General features: G+C 34.5%; 1 protein-coding gene across 1 annotated transcript in view; it reads right to left on the bottom strand.

Annotated features, from left to right (window-relative positions):
* sNPF-R (short neuropeptide F receptor) overlaps nucleotides 1-12,491 on the bottom strand; it is a 294,572-nt gene extending 282,081 nt beyond the window's left edge. Inside the window, exon 1 of the mRNA XM_089633407.1 lies at nucleotides 11,787-12,491. The gene's annotated coding sequence lies outside the window, so the exon portion shown is untranslated. The remainder of the gene's footprint in view (nucleotides 1-11,786) is intronic.
* Between the last annotated feature and the right edge of the window lie 9,322 nt (nucleotides 12,492-21,813).

Here is a 21,813-nt window from a genome sequence, read left to right on the forward strand (position 1 = left end):
CTATCATCCTAAGTCTTCGAACAAAGTTATTTATCTATAAATTTTTTCTTTGATGTGAATACCGTACAAGAGTCCCGACTGCTCTCAACCACATTGAGCCCCTTCGTGAGGTTGAAGAGAGTGGGTAAGGATATCGTATGGGGAAGTGAAAGTTTGTGAAGTTACTGGCTCCCAATGTTGGCTATTCGGAACTAGTAACCAAACACGGCTTAAACTTTTCAAGTAGGTAATGTTTCAATCTGTCTTTCACCATGGTGATAATGAGAGCATCTCTCGCAAATAAACATAAGTAACAGTCCTTGACCAATTTCTCAACAGGACTGCCAGTCGTGGTTCGGCGAAAATCCCCCGTCACTCTATTGTTTTCTTTACTTTTATGTGTTTACAGGTACTGGAGTGTGGGTCCCCTCCACCAACTATCTGCCTGACACTTGAACTTGATTGTTTTGTTGTTTTGTAAGCGCTTGCATACCGCTTCATAACACCGTATGCGGGGACATTGAAGGCCTAGCTTCATTTATATAAATTGTAGAGCCGTTTATTCAAAAAAATTAGATTCATGCGAGAGCTCCGAAGGGGTGACCATAAGTCACCTATACCGGGGTGGGACAGGGTGGGTGTACCTTCAAAGTCCTTGTTCTATCTCCGAGGAACTAGCGTCATTGCTCCCTTCGGGACTGGTGCATTGTCAGAAAATACTCCAAACTCGCGCCATTATTTGCACAAGGTTGAGATTTTTTACACGAGAACGGGTGGTTTCTACGAGTTCGTTTTTGAATTCAACTGCTCAGCCATGGAACAATTTGCGGGCCTCTATGCTTCCTCCCTTCTCCACTATGGGTCTGTGGAGTTAATGTAATAAAATTACAATTCCAAAGATATGAAATCAACGAACAATCTTAAAATTTCCAAAGATTACTTATCATTTGCTCATCTAGTTACTTCGTATGACAACCAGCATATTTATATTTCATATAAGTTTGCGAATTATATGCTTTATAACTAATGACACTTTTGTGATGATAAGTGAAGATGAAAATTCTTCAGCTCACACCTATTTTTTTTAATTTTTTTTTTTATGTGACACCTCACAAGAGTGTCCCTGCCTGTGCAGTGTACAGACAGGGGAACTATGTCACCACCCGGTTGGGCGGCGTTGTGAGGTGGAATAAGGTAGGGGCTGTAGGAAGGGATTTGTTAATGCGGGCCTTGAAGAGGCTTGGATTATAGGAGGGAGGAAAAACAGATGCCGGTAGCTCGTTCCACATACGAGCCGACTTACACAAAAACTAGTCGTATAAACGGCCCGTTCTCATGAAGCCAACGTCAACCGTGAACGGGTGTTCAGTTCGTGTCCGTCGAGTTTCGCGCACGTGCACCGGTGCATCAGGAATCAATGCTGCTAGCTCCTTGGAGCAGGCTCCATTGAAATACCTGTAGAACAGACACATCATGCCTACATTGCGTCTATGCATTAGAGAAGGCAATCGGTCTGTTAACAACGGATTGTCAATCAGATGGATCGCTTTCCTTTGCACAGATTCAAGCAGGTTTATTTTGTATTTCAAGTATTTTGGGGCACCAGCTCAAAGGTGGCTCCCAAATTCAATAGTTGGGCGGACTTGAGACTTGTACAGGGTCAGCAGCTGGTCACTGTTGAAGAATCTCCTAGCTCTGTACAAGACGCCCAACTTTTTGGAGGCCTGATTTACTCGGGCTTCTATGGATCCCCGATACTTGAGCTGGTCTGATATAGTAACCCCAAGCATTTCAATGGAGTCTTTATTGGGGAGAGTGCTCCCATCAAATTGCACCAGACAGTCATTGATCTCCCTCTTTGCCGAAATCAGACACGCTTGGGTTTTTGAGACGTTGAAACTGACCAAGTTGGCCTTACCCCAGGCACAAACCATCACCTATGTCTTATATGTACATTTATATCCCAAATCTCACAGCTAACATAGGTAAGAATTAACGAAATTGGAAATACAAGTACCTTGCAATAAATTTCAATTACGTGACCACACTTTCTACGAGTATGTGCAAATGAATAAAGGTCGGCAATTGTCGTGAATGTAATAGAATTATTTCACCCTTTGTACGTAAAACTATGTTTCCTAATTGTTAACAAATTACTACGGGTGTATTATACGTCGGACCTTTGAATTGAAATTCGTGGTTTTTGTTAGCAGAATGGTTTAATAATATATGTTAGCCCATGTTCAACAATGGCTCAAAATATTCCAACCCATTAATCAACTAGTTTGGATTTTAATTTTCTACTGTTGATTTGATGAGTCAGTAACGGCAGTATATTTGTTTTACCTGTAGGATATATTGTAGGAAAATGTTTATTGGTTTTTAACGGCTACGCGAAAGAAAAGTTTCAATTTAAGTAATTTAGATTTTTAACGAGATACTATTATTAACTATTATTTGACATTATTGGGATTCAATGCATAATGATTGTCTATTTAATAATCATACTTTGGTTTCGCACTGATTTTTTTTCGAATGTGCAAATTGAATTGTGCTTTACAGAAATATTTTCCATTGTATTAAGAGAAGGAAGATAGTGAAAATTTAAATATTGTAGTGGACTGGTCCAGTTTGTAGTACTTTAGTGTGGTACTTCTGTCAGAGAATTGTTGAACGACCTTTGATTAATATTCAGGATAGGCAGGCTTAATAATAACAAAGTGTAATAATTGTGCAAGTTACTGGTAAAAGACACAATGCGAAAGCAGACATACCCATTTACACGTTGACATAATCATTTACACGTTGGCATAATCATGCTATCAGAACGTGTTAAGATATAAGATAGAACTTAATATTTAAATTGTAGAAACACTAACATAAAACAACGATTTGTCACCCTATCAAAATAGCGTAACCAAATTATCGCAACTCGCTTTCGGTCTTTCAGAGTTTTGCTGCACAAAAGAATTTTCTCTTTGGGGAAGTCCAAGTTGATTGCTCGAACCATCCCAACCTAACCTAACCTAACCGAATCGTAGCAAATATGCACCTTGAACGGAACTCTTATTTGCTGTAATGCCTTGGTGGACGTAATTCGTATAGTAGTAGATATATCACTGTAACTTCTTAAGGAACTTATGTTTGCAGCTTGCATGCAATGTAGAGCTGCCATGATAGGGAAAAATAAAACCGTTTCGCCTCTCTTTTATTGTTGTTTTTAATCATAATGTAATGAAAATCAAATTAAAATAACTAAATTTTGCAACTTTTTAATAATCTCATTTGAATTTAGTACATTATTAAGTAAATCCTTGATAAACATATTTAAACAATTTAAAACATTTATTCACCTTTTTTGTTTATATACTATTAAAGGTTTTTAGCCTATCACGGCCATCTTTAGACCGGTACAACTTTTCCTTGAATTAGGGTATATACACAATTTTTAGGAGGGGGTATTCGGGGTGGTAAACAATGATTTCGATTATATCAATCAATATTTATCACCCCTTATACTCCTTGTTTAAGTACCCTGGTTTAAGGAAAAATAGTTTTACCAGTCTTAAGATGGCCGCGACTGGCTGAAATTGGCAACGAAAAATAAATAAAGAAAGGGATCAATTAAATTGTTTCATTCTATCATTAATTTAAACCAAAAAAATGTATACATGGTCTCAACATATATTACAAAACATATTAGTTTCTATGATCCATGAACAAAACAAAGATAATTATAATATAAGGTACATAATTGGTAAAAGCTTGTAAAATAATAAATATCTCAAAATAAATACGAATGATATTGTACTCGGTTCGGGGATCGTTTCTACAATATTGAAATAATTACGAAATGAATACTAATTGCGGCTAGAATTTAGACAAAGAGCAGATATTTGAATAACAACAATTAAATATTTCGTATTTGATTTCACTGCCTAGTTAGGGGTTCCCACATTAATAACGAATATGAAATTTTAATGTTTGATTGGCTTCATACAGATCGGCCACATTACGCACGTGAGCCGCTCCTAACAAGCAAATAAATAATTAAGCAGTCAAAAAGCCATAGCTAGACTAGCAAGCCATAGGTCGCGAGTTCAAATCAAGTAAATTTTATTTTATTTATTTGTGTTATTTCACGATTCACTCATTTAAAATAATATATTGTCAATTTGCGGTACGTTACAGAGTGGAAGATACTCTCAGTATCGCTCTGGTGTAAGACCACCATTCAGAATTGAAACGTTGCTTGAAACGGCTTTGGCCGTGTTTGGTGACCAGATCTGAATAGCCAGATACTTCTCCACCTTCCTCAACTCCACATTTCTCTTATCCATCTCTTTCCCCTCCTTACTACCTCGCAACATTCTCCAAAATATTAATTTATTAACAGATTGTTGTAGTACCTACTTAAGAAGTAGTACTCAGTGATAAAATGCATTGAGATAATTTTTTATTTTTTTATAAATTTATACCATCCAGTATAAATATGTTGCTATAGAACAGGGATGGGGAACCTGCGGAACGCGAGGTTTTTTGTTCTGCACGTTCTGTGCGGCCTGCTGACCACAAAAAATAGTATAAAAATTAAAATAACTTTTAGAACTCTAAAACGGTTTTCTTTTTTACGGTATTACAGATATATTTTTGACGTTATTTTAAAATCCAGAGAAAGGTATTACATATTTGACCGGTACTTATTTATGAAACAACGTTATTATAAAGCAGTTAAGACACAAATAAATAGGTACACGAACCAACTTCGCTTTATAATTTAATTTTAATTTCTCATTATTTTATTAATAACAAATGAAATGTTTAATTAGAAATTATAACTGTTATGATAATTAAACTATCGCTTACAGATAAAATTACACTTATGGATTCACTTGCAAACGCATTTAAGTAGGAACCATTAATTGGCGTCGGCGGGAGAGGGAACAGCGATAGACCATAGAAGAATAGGTGAAAAAATGTTTTGAAAACAAACGTTTGTAACTGGCGCTAAAACTACAAATCTGTTTTTTTTAAAAAATTTTTTCATAAAATAAAGACATAATCACCTACTATCACTACAGAAAGCGGAAAATGTTGCTTGTATCGTGATGGAGGACTTGAAGACCAGACGACGCCTGGTAGGGACCCAAACGCCAACTCTGCCACTGACCGGTCCATAAATGTTTAGTGGCAGATACAGACGTAACGCGTCATCTCGGTCGGGGGTTGGACTTCCACTTAGGCTAGAAACGTCCCTAGGCCTGCAATATTCATCACGATATGACTATCAACAGAGACTGTAATAATAATTATATTCACTTAAAATTATTGCAAGTGATATGCACAATACCAAAATAAACCAAAGGCGACACATTGCTGCACTAAGCAATAATATTCATAATAAACACGATATTACTTGACAAGGCATAGTTGGTTTAATTCTAAACTAGTTTAAACGTTGGATGGTTGATTTTATGGTCAGTTTTAATATCGTCTGGTGGCGAAAATGGAAGTAGCGCAAGAGGGAGGCGCCTGGAGCCGCTTTGACAAAGCAATATGCCCCCTATTCCAACTCTGAAAGTACAGGATTTTCCAATAAGAGGTGTCATTTTGAATAACCCGCTATTTCGGTAGATGTTACTTTTGAAGCTGTAACTTTTTAACATTTGAAAAGTAAAAACTACGCCATTAATAAAAATGGAACGATACACGCTTCAACAACTCATTGAAATTATTAAAATTCACTTGAGCGAACTAAATGCAAATCATCTTGAGTGATGAGGCCCATTTCCACCTCGGTGGCTTCGTCAACAAGCAAAATTGTCGGATCTGGTTCTCGGAAAATCCAAGAGTTATTGTTGAAAAGTTTCTTTATCTTCAACGTGTGACTGTTTGGTGTGGTTTATGATCCGGCAGAGTCATCGGACCTTACTTTTTTGAAAATGAGGCTGGAGCAACAGTTACTGTGAATGGATTGCGCTATCGAGAGATGATTAATATTTTTTATGGCTAAAATTGAATGGTATTGATCTGGACAACGTTTATTTTCAACAAGACGGCGCTACGTGCCACACAAGCAACGAAACTATTGTTCTTTTACAATTGAATGTCAAAATAACACCTCTTATTGGAAAACCCTGTACAACGATAATGATGAGGTCGGGATAAACCCCCTCATTTACTTCTAACAAGTATTCACTACCTGAGTTTTTTCTCATATATTATATGAAATACTAGTAGTTCTGTGAACAGAAAACGTCTTATTTATCCGTATTCAATAAACATGACGATTTCACAGGTGAAAAAAAAAATCATCTTAATCATTAACCCGTCGTGTGTTGCCAGCTGATTCTATTCTCGTTATAACGTTTTTTTGCAAAATAGTGTCTTTCTAAATTGTCTAGTCTTATGTGTTAACATATTTAATAATAAAAAAAATAAATAAATTTTACCATATATATTTTTCTCACACATGCTACATTTCTGAGAAATTATTATTGGTTATTAATTATTTATGGTTATATTAGTTATTAATGGTTATATTACTCAGAGCTCGACAAGTTAAAACTACCACCATCTTGAAATCATATTGGGTTTTTTTTACATTAACACACTCGAACATTGATATTACACTGGTGGAAATGACTTCCAGCCAACAGAAAATTGTAATGATTTGAGGTAGAAATGCCAGAAAACGGTTCAAATTTCACAACGCCAGAACTCTAATTTTTTGCTATTACATAGATATTATTTTTCATGTCTATTTCATTAACAATCTTTATTAACAACTCAATTTCTTTATTCAATAATCGAGTTTCACGTTTTTTTTAGTATTTTCGTAACTTTTACATGAAAATTATTTTACTGATAAACGTACATACACTTACACTCATATGATATTGAAACGAGTCAAGAAAAAATTATATCATCTAAAGAGTTCACTTTGATCACTAATCAAATAATGGTCAGAATTTGGGATCATGAAAAAAACCCACAAAGCATTTCTTGTGTTCTTCTGTAGTCTATACGTTAAGTCAATTTAGCCAGCTGCAAAACCCAGGTTAACAATCAATGCAATAATCCTAAGATTCTGGCACCTACAAGTAAATGTAAAAAATATTTTTTTACCAAGACGGAGTTTTGTATCGATCCATCCTCTGTGTCCAATCCTTCAGAGAAACGACGTGATGGTTAGTTATTTTATTTTTAACTTTAACTGCAAAAATATAAGCATCGGTGTGATCGAAACTCTATTGTTATCCCTCGCTCCGTTACAAGCGTCGTTTGTGGGAAAGTGGGAGAGTTAACGAGGTCTGAGAGGAATGTTATAGATCGTAATTGGCTCTTAAATTACTTATTACGAAATATTTAGCTGGCATTCTAGGTTACGCCCACCTTTGGTATATTTTCGGATTTATAATTGCTTCGCGATAGTGCAATTTAAAATTATGAACGAAAAAGTCATTCATCTATCAACTACTCAATTCCAGATCGAGTACTATACTACAGGGTTTTCCAATAAGAGGTGATATTTTGATATTCAATCGTAAAAGATCAATTGTTTCGTTGTTTGTGTGGCATGTAGCACCGTCTTGTTGAAAATAAACGTTTTCCAGATAAAAACCATCCAATTTCGGCCATAAAAAATTATTAATCATCTCTCGATAGCGCAATCCATTCACCGTAACTGTTGCTCCAGCCTCATTTTCGAAAAAGTAAGGTCTAATGACTCCGCTGGACCATGAACTGCACCAAACAGTCACACGTTGAGGATAAAGAGGCTTTTCAACAATAATTCTTGGGTTTTCCGAGCCCCAGATACGACAATTTTGCTTGTTGACGAAGCCACCGAGTTGGAAATGGGCCTCATCACTCAAGATGATTTGCATTTGATTCACTCAAGTGAATTTTAATAATTTCAATGCGTTGTTGAAGCGTGTATTGTTCCATTTTTATAAATGGCTTAGTTCTTACTTGTCAAATGTTAAAAAATGAAAGCTTCAAAAGTAACATCTACTGAAATAGCGGGCTATTCAAAATAACAACTCTTATTGGAAAACCGTGTATGTAATGTACTTAACTCGTAGTATCGTACATTAAAAGCGTATTAGATTATGTGACGTAATCTTTGGTCTACAAATTGTGAATAGATTGCTTTTCAGGTCGTAATAGCCGGTCAGTATACCAATATAATAAACTTAAAAAATATATTTTTCAGATACGAAACCCACAAAATCCTTATTTCATTCACATAAAAACATCTTCTTCTACAAATTCCTCTTGTAAAGGTACCTGGCTCAAATATTTGATTCAATTCGTTGTGCCATTTCTCCCTAAAGCGTTAGAAACTTATTTTATATAATATTCTATCCAATTATTTTACATGAAGTCCATACAAGAGACCCCGAGGAAAATAATTTCCCTCAGGGCCTATGTCTCTTTAGGGGTTGATGTATGGAAGGTGTTTTTGAGAAGAGGAAGAAGTAAATATGGGTTTTGAAGAGACTCAAGTTTTAGGAGAGAGGTAACACAGAGGCCAGAAAATCGTAACACAGCTGAGATTTTGAATTTAAGGAGTCCTAGAAACGACGTTCTCATGTGACAAATGTCAACCGTGCACGAATATTAAGCGTGTGGCAATGGGATCAACGACGTTAGTTCCTCGAATTTAAATACCGGTTGAACGGAGACAACGCTCACACCTGACTCCTGTGTTCTAAAGATTATAATCCGTTTATTAAGATAAGATAATCTATCAAACCGATTACCTATTTCTGCAAGTATTTTGTAGCTCTAGACCAGAGGTAACTACCAAATTCCACAGTTTGGCGCACTTGCAATTTGTACAGGGTCTGCAGTTGTGTACTTTTAAATTATCGGCCCTGAAAACAACGCGTTGGTGCGTTATTTATTCTGCCTCTCCAAAACCATCTGTTATGTTTCTTGTCGCTTGTCAAAAATACTATCACCTGTGTATAGGAGTAATAAGCCAGATAAAACGAGACAACATTTGCATTCATACGAGGATTTCATTCCTCCGCAATCGGAATATAATACAACAATAGCGTACCAACAGCTTAATTAACGCTTCATATAATCCGGTAATCCGTCGCTAAAAACAAAAAGGGCTTTATTATCTTTATAGCTTCGTGTTTCTCTTTTTAATGGCTGTATCAATATTCCAATTGAATCCATACTGTAAAAGTTTATTGCATTAAACGAGATAAGATAGTGGAAATGCAAATTGTAATGCGGGTAGAAAAAGCTTTATACAACCGGAATAAAATAACTCGTGAGTACGAAGATTTTTAAATAAATTTCTGATTTTTAAACACAATATTATGTTTCGTCTATTGGATTTCTCGCCTTAAATCATATTACATTTTGAACGCATAGTGTACCCATGTCAGGTTGAAATATTGTAGTTATGAAATTTGTATTTTAATATAAGATGTTTCGAGCAACTTACGGACATTATTTCCGCAAACCTATATGGAGTCAGTGAAAAAAAAAAGTTTAAAATTTATGAAAACATAAAAATATTATTCATCTTAAGTGGTAAAAATTGTGAAGAGGTTTTATTATTATTATAAAACATTATTTTTTCGGTTGTAGACCTGTCTAGGGGGGTTGATTAACTCAATCGAAATTGGAACCAAAATATTGGGACGTCATATGATTGCCTAGAAATAAACTTTCTTTTTTGTTTTAGTTTTTCATTGTATAGTATGTTTAGTAGGCTCCGAATGAGAATCGTACTGTCCATATATTGGCATATCTATGTTTTTTTAAGACAATTTTTCTCATACAAAAAGCTTGAAGATATCGATCTAGTGAGTGGTTTATGTATAGGTTTGTCTGTCTGTGATAGTAGGTCCATCCGCTCACGGAGCAACTGAAACTAAACTGAAACTGGTTGGCAACTGCCGATTGCAAGCTGGTTGGCAATCGAGTTTCTCTCACGGCGCAACTCAAGTTTACGATTTCACAAATTATCTTATCTCATTTACCATACAATAGAATGAAGATGAACACTTTGGCTGTCATCTGTCACAATCATATTGCTTCAAAAAATGTCTGCAGAATCAAGTGATGATGAAGCCGCCATTATTTTTTTTCTTTTCTTGCCTAATCAGGTAGCCTATAGGTCATTTTGTCAACCTGTTGAACAAATTTAATGTTTTTGTGCTCGGAAATATCGTAATCTGACAGCTCTTGAGGCATGAACAAATCGCTAATTTCTCCAAAACTTGAAAATCTGGGAAACTGTGTTTTAGTGAGTTGCACAGTCCGCGGACCGCCCTTGAAATACACAGGATAGCAACTTGAGTTGCCAACTGGTTTTTTCCAGTTAACCCGTGAGCGGACGGACTAAAACTGATTCAATAATAACTGATTTCATCAAGAATTCAGACAGGCGTTAAAGTACCTACATACCCATACTAAAATATTTTCGGAAAATTATTTCAACTGTCATTTTCAAAATTGGAACCGTTGTGCCAATAATAAGACAAGCGAGAAAGTATTATGATGATATATTTTTTTACAAGAAAATTAATTTAAATCTATAATATTATATATTGTATTTATTTCATTCATGTGATTTTTCAAGAGTCTTCGCTTTTTAGCTAACATGCAAAATAAATTCAGAATTGTGAAAAAATATATTTGTTGGAATTAGATTAAATATGTGATGAATTTAAATTTTTAAATTACCTTACCTTTCCTCGTTGGGTGTAAATAATATTGTATTATTTTAATGCTGTACAAGAGTTACAACTGCCTGGAGCAGATGGAACTACGACACGGAAGCAGAAGAGAAGAAATAGAAGGGGAAGATTAACATTTTTGCACCTAATTCATGGTTCAGAAAGGACAACTGAAGAAAGTTATAGACATTTAAGGCTTTGATTATATTCTATATTGTGGTCTCTCATCAGGGCTATACTGAGAGTAACGGATATTTAATACTTTTATGAAACTTTGTGATATTTTTACTAATTATTTTTCTATGAAACGACAGAAAATCGAGGTAGCTGTAAAGTTAAAAATACATTTAGATAAAAAAAAATTTTCCATTATCAGTAATTTCAATTCAGTGTTTAGAGGTAAAAACGTAACGTGAGCTATTTTAAAAATATAGTTTTTTAAAGTGTGATTTCAATATTTTAATATTTCATAAAGAATTTTATTTGTTTTTTTTGATAAAACAATTTGAAAGCGTATTTTATCACCTTTCAAAAACAGTAGTTAGATTTTTGATTTGCAACAAAATATGCCATTTAATTGAGAAACGAAAATACACACAATTTCCCCAAGAAATATAACGGACAATATGCTAGAGGCATAAAAGGTTAAAAAACGTTATAGGATGGGATATAATACAGTTCTTTTCTTTTCTTGTTTTTGAATTTGATACGAAACCACTCAATGCTTAATATAGCATAACCTAATAGGAAAAAATAAATCAATAAGTGTTAATATTCTTAGAATGAAAATATTTTTAAATCCACTAATTTATTCACGTTCAGTGTTTTTAGTTGTGTCTATTTAAACAATGTATATTAATTAATTTTTTCAAAGGTTTTAATTTTGATGTCTCTTTAATTACGATTGCAAGAAATTTTAAAATATTAAATAAGTAATAAAAAATGGTGAAATGTATAATAACAGAATTTTCGCTTAAATCGATAAAACCTCCAATAATTAGCCATTTTATAAGTTAATAAAACATATTGCAAAAAAAAAGGATTTATTGTACATTTTTTTTAACATTACAGTTAATATAATGAAGGGCAGGTACTTACAATCATTAGTAAACTGCATGCAACTGCCACCGATGTAAGTCATTCCCGCATGTTTATAAATGATCTGTTTACCAGCACCAGATAGTCTGTCCACCATTACAATAGTGTAATGTATGAACTATTAACGATGCGATCACGTTCAAGATGGCTCGGTCAACATTCGGATTGCATTTTAAATTAACAAGAAATCTCTGAAGGTCTGCAGAACAGATGTCAAGTTGTTAAATAAACATAAGAAAAAATATTTCCACCAGTCCAACAATTTGCCGACAATACTGAGTCAAAACACAAACAGTCTGTTGATTTTGATTATTCACTAAATTAAAATTAAAATTAAATCGGCTTGTCGCATATAATTAAAATCTTAATTGCTTTTATATTACATTATATATTTTGCATGATTTATGTTTATAAAACTTTAAATTATTGTCATGTCACACTGAAGCTATTCGTTAAAATTTATTGATTCTTTAAAATATGTTTTTTATTTAAAATGTGAGTGTTTTTTAATATTTTTATATTAAGCCTGTTGTTTTATTCCGCATTTTTGTCATTATGTATTTGTTTAAACTATGAAAATTAACTCATAAACAGCGTTAAAGCGAAGTTTGCAAACTTGCAGCTTAGTTTTGAAAGTTTGCGATAGTGTCGTCTGCAATGGTCGGTGTTTGAAGGGAGAGCGCGGCGTGGGTGCTCGCATACCGGTGTCACGGCATCGACTGGCTGAAAGTCGTCGAAAGTCGGAGATACGCCGAGATATGCTGGAGCTTGCTAGCGACGCTACCGGGATACCGACGCCACCGACGCGACCGACGCTCGCCGCCCGTTCGGCGCGGAGGAGGAACTAACGGCGCATCGCTTTTTACGTCCGCTCGCCGACGCTAAACAACACTCATATCGCAGCTGAGCTGTTATCAAGTCAATCTGTAGGATGTGTTTATTGGAGGTGTCCAAATAATGTTCTGATTTGCTTGAAGGGCGATATAAGTGGCAACTATTTTTTTATATCAGAGTGTATTTCAGCTTATTATGTATGTATGTGTCACGTGCGATTTATGTTACACTATCGTACCTACCACCTTTGCCTAAGTCGTGATAGATACCATTTTTTCTAAATATTTAGTAGAGCAGGTGGGAGATTTTTAAAATAACGATTGCAATACACAATAATCTCTCATAAAACTTAACGTTGCATTTTCTAAAACTAACAAACAGAGCTTGAATCGTTTACGCTACATGTATGTGATTTTTTAAACGTTTTGCTGCGAATTTTTGTCCAAAGCAATAAAAAGAAAAAGCGAAAACAGCAAATAAAAACATAAGTTAAAATGCTTTAACCTGAAACAAAAAGTCTTTTTCAATGTTGATTTGCAACGAAACATTTTGTTACGATTTTTTTAGGTGAATTGAATAGCTAAAAATGTGATTCTCTTGGGTATGGTTTGTTATAATTTGCATTGAAATCATCAAACGATTTCTGTCAATCAGGAACATAACAAAGGCAAAGGTATTTTAAAGGCTTATTGTTTTGGGAGTGCAGTAAGGATTGTGCACTGTTGTTTATATCTATATAATTATATGTTGTCTATACTATTATTACTCTATAATATTGACCATGTAATTCTCACCGACCTTCACTTGCTAACTTAGATCCGGAGCAATAAGTTTAATAAAATGTGTCATTACATGAATTATTATTCCTAAAGGTCCTTATAACAGGCACAAAAAAACAGGTTTGAAAATAATAAAAATCGTCGGTGCATAATTAAGTTTTATGTTTCACTTCTCACCACAATATCATATAAACATAATATATACGTCAAAAATCACCATTATATCATATAAAGCAATTCTAGGTCCTGACAGATGAAAGTAATCTAATATTATTACTTTCTTCTCGTTCTTCGCAAAATCTGTTATCAGGAAAATCAGCATAATTAGTCAGATTCGTCTGCTGACGCATTTCGTCAAGGAAACCATGTTCCTAGTGGAGTTAAATTCTAGTTTTACACCATACACTGCGAAATTCACACAAACCATTTGCTTGCTCTGCGTGTAACGAGATTACTTAAGCTCGTGAACTCTTATGCAGAATTACTCTTTAAACCAGTCTTGTGTGTTGAACGCAACTTAAAATTCGATTATCGGACTCGTCTGTAGACGCAACTCATGGGAAACCATTCTCGTGTTCCGAGTGCAGTTAAAAATTTCTAGTAGTAGACTCGTTAATGAACATGACATTTGATCACGAATTTTTCATTTTTTTATTCACAGAATTCATTTCAGGAGTTATACAAATAAAATTTCTACTTGGTAAAATGAGGTTATAATAATAAATAAAGGATTGCATTACCCCATGTGGCACAAATATTCTATAGCCACAGACGGTGAAAAGCTTCACCACCCTTAATTAAGTCGTAAGCCAGTCTCATACGAGGTGACACCGAATGTTCATCAAAACATTACCGTCATGGCATTCGATGAAGTTAAAATTTCAGTAACTTGTAGCACAGATTATAAAAATATACCTGGAAAGTAACAACACGTTTTATGGTAGAAAATTCATCGCCATGTATTTTCAGTGGTCAAGTGTTGATAGATAAGATATAACAGGGATTAAAGCACGGGCGAGGCCGATTACGCAGGCAAATAATAATGAATTTAGATTTTCATAACAAATTAGATACTTTTGAAAAGATGTTTAAGGTTATTAAACCAGATCTAGTTAAGCAATTTATTTTTCTCATTATTTATCGTGAATTTATAATATCACTTTTCAATAGTGTTCAATTACTAAATTAATACAGCCCAGTTTTGTGATATTTCACCTTACTTATTCTATATTAACCTTGTTAATGTAATAATTATAATAACGCTAGTAACGTAATATGCAAGGTAACATTAAACTGCCGGAAGCATCCGTAAGAGAGTTTCAAACGAAAGCAGTCCTAAGTCTACTCTTTAGAAATAACTGTTTAAGTATTCCTTCCCGAAAGCAGCTAATTAGTTATGTAAGGTTTTTGGCAATTTTACGAGCGTTCCGTATGACACAGGCTTAATTATTAAAATAATAGTCATTTAGGAGTATAAAAAAAAATATATCAATTTTAAATTACTTTAAAAAAACTTTTTAAAAATTGGTTTGACTGAGAATTCAACCTTCCTTCCCTGGAAATGGAGTCGGCTATCCTACCAACCTCGTCAAATGCCGATTGGGTTGGACCGACATTTATTTTGTATATTAACGTAATGTCATCCGATCACGGAGAAATGCAAATCTGAGTGATTGCCACCAAAAGTTGTTAGAATGCATTGTCATTGACAACGGGTCTATCTCCTGATTTTCAGTTCCATGTAATTATAATAATCCATGTTTCAACAACGGATTGTCGTGTAAACCCTCTCCTTGAGTCGTGTAGCCGTGGGGTTAATCAAGTATTTTGTAGCTTGAACCCAGGGGAAGCTACCTTAATGATGTATTCATTAAAAAATGTACTTCGGCAAGCCGTCAAACCTTTATACTGGGATCTAATTTCGCTTTGCACTGAAGGCAACCAAAAAGAAAATTCCAATTGCTTGCACTCAGGTCGGCGGGAAACGTGAGATTAAAAGCTTAAATGTTGAATTATCCTGCTGATGCGCCTGAAACTAAGTAGTAGTTATACCGAGTCGTAATGTATGTTTAAATACGTAAAATAATATTCTATTTCACAATATCTACATACCTACAATGTTTACATCGAAAATGATAGCAATAACATATTGTAGCGAGTTCCATATCCACACAAGTGATGACATTGGGGTAGCACCGCTAATGCCTTTGAACGATGGCAACCTAAATTTAGGTGATTTTTAGGAATTAAAATTAATTTATATTTAACTTATCACAGTAAGCTGATATGTTTAGACGCTATCAAATACCAAAAAACGTCACTAATGTTCCTCTAATGTGTCTAAGTTTTGTATCGTGAAGTTTGCGTGTTTTGGTAGTACGTATACATATATATAGTTTTCGATTTAAAATCAGTAAAATTTTATTCGTACAAAATTGTATATGGCATTATTTGTACATGTCTTCACTATTTTTCTGCGTAATCCTCGGCAAGTTCAACGCAATTTTTGAGTAGGGAACAAGGTACTTGAGCCTTTTGTCATAAAAATCTCCCACTACGGCCCGCAACCAGCTTGACCTCTCTTTATGCTTTAGGTGAAGGAAGAGATGAAAATCACTGGGTGCTAAGTCAGGGCTATAAGCCGGATGGCTAACGACAAAAGATTACAGGAGCGCGGTGGTTACAGCTGCTGTATGGGGGCGGGCGTTGTCACGCAACAAACAAACGCCCTTGCTCAACCTCCATCTTCGCTTGTTTTGTATCGCTCTTAGAAGTTTTTTTAACGTTTCATAGTAACGATCAGCGTTGATTGTGCTCCCTCTTGTCAAAAAATCGACAAAGAGCGCACTTGGTGCTAGTACGGGGAACTACGCGCCACAAGCAAGTGTTGCAAACTAGTGAAATATTTCGTCCGTTCCACCGCAAATCCCAAACGGTGTCTAATTCTTTCACAACCTTGGTATTTGCGAACCGAGCAACAAATTGCGGTAAAGTAATGAAGGAACTACAGGCGGCGTTTCGCGCCATTTGCGGTTGCTTCATTCCTTTTCCATAAGTTGAGGTTCAGCTCTGCAGTTCGGCTCGCGTATACATACGCAGCATTAGACGACTAAATTTGAAGAAATTGATGTTTGTAAATTGAACATCTTTTTACATATGAAACATTGAATTTTATAATCTCTGTGACTATAAACATTTTCAATAGAACATTGACAATATAAATGAACACTGCTGTTCTATTTCCCCTAATAAGTACAACGTAGGGATATTTTGGCAGTTAACATACATAATTCACGCAAAAATTATGAAAACTAAGAACGTGGCATGCACGGTGAAATATAAGTAGATTAATTGGCTTTAAAACACGGAATAAGCGCGGCTGATCTAAAATCTAAGCCCAGGAAATTCTGAAAGGAAACTATAAAATGTAAATAAAGTGTTTAATTCAAACGCCACATTATTTTACTAACTTTCAACACCTTTCCGTTTACCAGCGGCTAGCCTCACGCCTGCCTGCCGACCACTCTCAGCTTTTCCTCATTCCCCAGGCTACCAAGGTAGACACTGTATTGTATTATAGAAAACAGTGTAGTTATTAGTGAATGAATTTATTAATATCCTTTCGAATTTATATTTCTGTTTCATATATAATTAATTTAACATTAAAGTCAAACTCCTCTATACATTACGAGTCCTATTATGTTTTCCAGAAGTTACCTAAAACAAACAAAACTTTACAATGAGTCAAGTGCTCGATTTTGTCTGTGTAAAGAGTGACAAATATATTACAATTGTATAAGAACCCATTTTTTAGTTTGATCTCTCTCTCACATCTCAGCATATATGGTTACGAGCCTTTGCTTGTAACCACGTATTCGTAATATCTGTACTCGGTTAACAAATAAACGAAGTAATCTATCTCGGAATATCATTAATATGAATGTCAAAAACTTATGGTAATGGAGGTGCAAACAATATAATAACAGTATAACAACAAACGTCATTATAAAACTATTAAAATGTAAAATAACCTTTCACAAAACATAACACACAATAATGATCTTATCAAAAAATATTACACATCATATAGTGAATATTTTTTACTTGGGCCACGTTTTCATTATGATAATATTATGTATCGATACGCGAAAGTGTTTTTCTACTGTTTCAAATTTCTGATATTTTGACCAAAATAACATCGTGTTTTTATCTTTCACTTTGATTGGACTTTTCTGCATTCTTCCAGTAATGAACGTAACCATGGGTACCTTATCAAGGAGGCCTGCTGTGTGTTTCGATTGATGTAGTGTCCGATTTTGGATCACTAAGTAGGACCTTCTGTTTGGTTATGATAATAATAGGTATTAAACATAGCATCAAAATATTTTTTGGGCTACTGACTATTCGTTCTAGTTACCAGGCGATTTATTTCAGAAGGCGGCCTCTAATTTTGTGATTTTGGGAGCTTTTAAACATTTTGTGTAAAAAATCATAAAAATTACTTAAAACACGGTTATTTATTAAGAACCTTTTAAAAAAATTGGTATTTTTTTAAAAACGGGATTGTAGGCCCTTAACGAATAAGTTAACAGGCTTATATATTATCACGATATCGGAACACGTATTCCAATAGTATTCGGATTTCCATGAACTTATAAAGTTTATCAGGAAACCTGTTAATTCATTGGATAAGGGTTGTTTGTACCCAATAAATTGAAGAAATTCTTAATACTGTTGCATTACTCATTTTTCTCAGTGTATATTTGTTTTCGATTCACATTATTATTACTGTCTTCATACTGCGAAATTTGTTTCGAATGTGTACTTTGGATACATCGAAATTGTTGCCGTTATTTTTTTACCCTTTTTTTTAAAAAAAAAGGAAAAACGTTTCCGGTTAACAATTAACTAATAATATTCTAAAAAAAACTCCTACTAACCGATCGGAAAACTGCGGTAAAATTTCAAAACAACACTAGTCGTATTTTATGGATATGAAAATCGAAAGAATGAATATGTTATACGTATTTATAACATTATACACCGTATGCCAACGCGTTTTGTTGTAATTCATGATAATCTGAGAATTTTTTTTTTGTTTTTTTTTAAGTTTTTAAAAATAACAATTCTTATTAGGGACCAAAAAAAATGTCCAGTATAATCATTGCTTTACTATTGCAAGTAATGCACGTGTTCGGATAACAAAATGACTGAACATGTGGTCAACGAATGCCCACTCCATTCATTCCCCGGTGGGATTGATGAGGTCCACATAAAGACGCCTGAGGCCCTAAACTGGCTCGCAGACCTAGATATCCCCCTCTGACCCCCCCACCATACGAAAGAAGAAGATTATTTTAAAGGTGTCACTATACAAACGCTTAATAAAACATACAAAATAATTTATTTTTTTAATTTGTGCATCAATGATAAAAAAATCTATTATATTTTTCTCAAGTTATTCATTAACCTTAGTTCAGGAAGGTTTATATTTTCATCCTATCCAAGCGACTTATGAAAATCTGATAATAGTTAAATGTAAGTGAATATATTGTGAATATATAATGAATATATTGTGAATATATTATAAATACATTATGAATATATAATGAATACATCGTAAATATATATTGTATACATTAAGCATATATTATGAATTGATCGAGTCGCGGTTAGACATAGTAAGTACGCGAATCATTGAAAGTAATAGTATTGCTTTATTACCTACTCAATAAAAAGGTATTTTAATGGTTTATTATTCAATTCCCTCTTCGGCCCTTTTGGCTATTATTTAGGCTCGTAAACCACGGACGTTAGAAGGCGACTAATAGCTTTGCAATTCGTTCTTTTAGATTTTGATGAAAAAAGGAAATTGTGAATTTGTTAAAATGTATTGAACAAATAATTTTTTGAGATGGATCCAGGTGCGGCGGTATCTATACTAGATACCGCCGCACCTAGAACCATTATTATATGCATAGTGTATTGGTCACCAAAAGCGTTTCGCTACTTTTGGTGTTTTAGCAGGGGTGCCCGGGTTCATGTGGTAAGAATTGTCTAGGTCTCGGCGACGTTGCGTCTGCCCACCGGATGAGTGGCGGGCCGTATTTGGAGAGACTGGTTGAGGGAGATCATTTTACTTCTCCAGCAGGACTCTCTCGACCCATCGCCTCGCACCGCAGTGGGAGGGATGAATTCAATGCAGTTCTGGACACCCTGACCCCCATATTCCTACCTACCCCTCATATATTTTCCTTCCCTAATCTTCCTTCTTTTACTTAAAAAACAATCCACACAGCACCCCTAAAGATGAAATAGGCCCTGAGGGATTATTTAATTATTTTCCTCAGAGACTTCCATGTGGAGCTAATAAGCGGGAAGGTACTGACGGAACACGCTATGTAAATTCTGTCGGAACAACGTAGGCAAGTACTGTCAGAACACAGTATGTAAGTAAATACTATTCGAATACAGTATGTAGGTACTAGCAGCGGCAGCTGGAAAAAAGATTAAAATATACTATTATACATATTTAAATATTATAATATAATATACTGTATAAGCCTTAAAGTTACTTCAGTTTCAATAATATTACGCCTTTTTAGTATTTTACTGGGACATGTAACCAATATATCAGTTAAACGCGGCCGGCCACACTATATTGTCTATAACTAGATTTCAATGAACTGTAGAACTAGAATTTATAGTGTGTTTTAGTGTCTTTTTCAAAATGGAACTTATTTGTTGAAAAAATTCTGACAAGTGATAAAGAACCTTCCTACAAACAGAAAATTATTTTTACTGTCTTGTCCAAAATTGTAATATTCCGTTATTTTTCACGGATGTTCGCTAGCAATAAAATAATGTTTAACATGGGCAAATATCGTAATTACTAATGATTTCTAAAAATTACATTTATTTTTCTATCGGTTAGTGGATGAGTTTACGAATGCTTCTGGTTCTATTCATCTCCTAGTTAAGTACTCCATCATTGCACAAGCAACATCTTCCGAATATAATGATGATAGCAGAAGTGTTTAAAGTATTATTATATTATTTGTAACCCGGGAATGTTATCTGTCCTTTTTAATTAAAGAAAGAAGTAGATTGCTGTAAAGCGTTTAATACTAGCGTTATCCTTGGAAGGCGGAAACTTTAATTACTTATTTACTGTGTACGTGCTTGCAATAAATAGTTCAATTCTCTTATTAAATACACTAAATATTTCTAAGTACCTACAAAGTAATTATTTCCATCGAAAAAAGGATACCGAGGTATCGGGTTAAATCCTCGTCAAATAAATTTGATTATTTTATGTGTAATAATACATGGTTTTCCAATAAGAGGTGTTATTTTGAATAGCCCGCTATTTCGGTAGATGTTACTTTTGAAGCTGTCACTTTTTTTATTTTATATTATTGAAACAAACAGTACATAATTTACAGAGATGAAACAATATACAGGAATAAGATACTTCATGTTGTATGTCTGCTAAGTGGTATGTTTATTCCTTAATTACCAGGTGACTTGTGTAGTTTATAGGTGTGTGTGTGACGTGTGTAATGTGTGTGTGAGAGGGTGTGTGTGTGTGTGTGTCTGTATGTATGCGCATTGAATTCTTTAAATTATTGACATGATGCCACGTTTGAATTTGGGCAGTGAATCCGAAAAAATGTCAATGTTAGAGTTAATACAAATATTATTTAGAGTATGAAGAGCTCGGTTAATTGTCGAATTAGATGCTGCATTTGTTTTATAATTTAGCGTATGGAATAGCACTGTATGTCGTGCACGTCTCAAAGGTATGTTAAAGTTAATAAAGGACAAAAGTTCAGAACAGTCAATCTCATTGTTTAAAATTCTGTGTATAAATATTGAGTCAGCCACTGCTCGTCTTCGCTGCAAAGTTTCAAATGTACACTCAAAATTATTGTTGAATCTGTGGGTAATATATTTTATAAATTTGTTTTGGATTCGTTCTATACTATCTATGTAAAGTTTATATTGCGGATTCCAAATAGGCGATGCATATTCCAGTGTACTTCTGACTAATGCGAAATATAACATTACAATTGTACGCGGATTACTGAATATTTTACTTACACGTAGTTAATAGGTATAAACTACGTCGTTATTAAAAATGGAACGATACACGCTTCAAAAACGCATTAAAATTATTATAATTCACTTGAGTGATTCAAATGCAAATCATCTTGAGTGATGAGGCCCATTTCCACCTCGGTGGCTTCGTCAACAAGCAAAATTGTCGCATCCGGGGCTTGGAAAACCCAAGAGTTATTGTTGAAAAGCCTCTCTATCCTCAACGTGTGACTGTTTGGTGCAGTTTATGGTCCGGCGTAGTCATTGGACCTTACTTTTTCGAAAATGAGGCTGGAGCAATAGTTACAGTGAAT

The sequence above is a fragment of the Hesperophylax consimilis genome, chromosome 7 (genome assembly GCF_061612785.1).
Source record: "Hesperophylax consimilis isolate HC1 chromosome 7, BYU_Hcon_1.0, whole genome shotgun sequence".
NCBI lineage: Eukaryota > Metazoa > Arthropoda > Insecta > Trichoptera > Limnephilidae > Hesperophylax > Hesperophylax consimilis.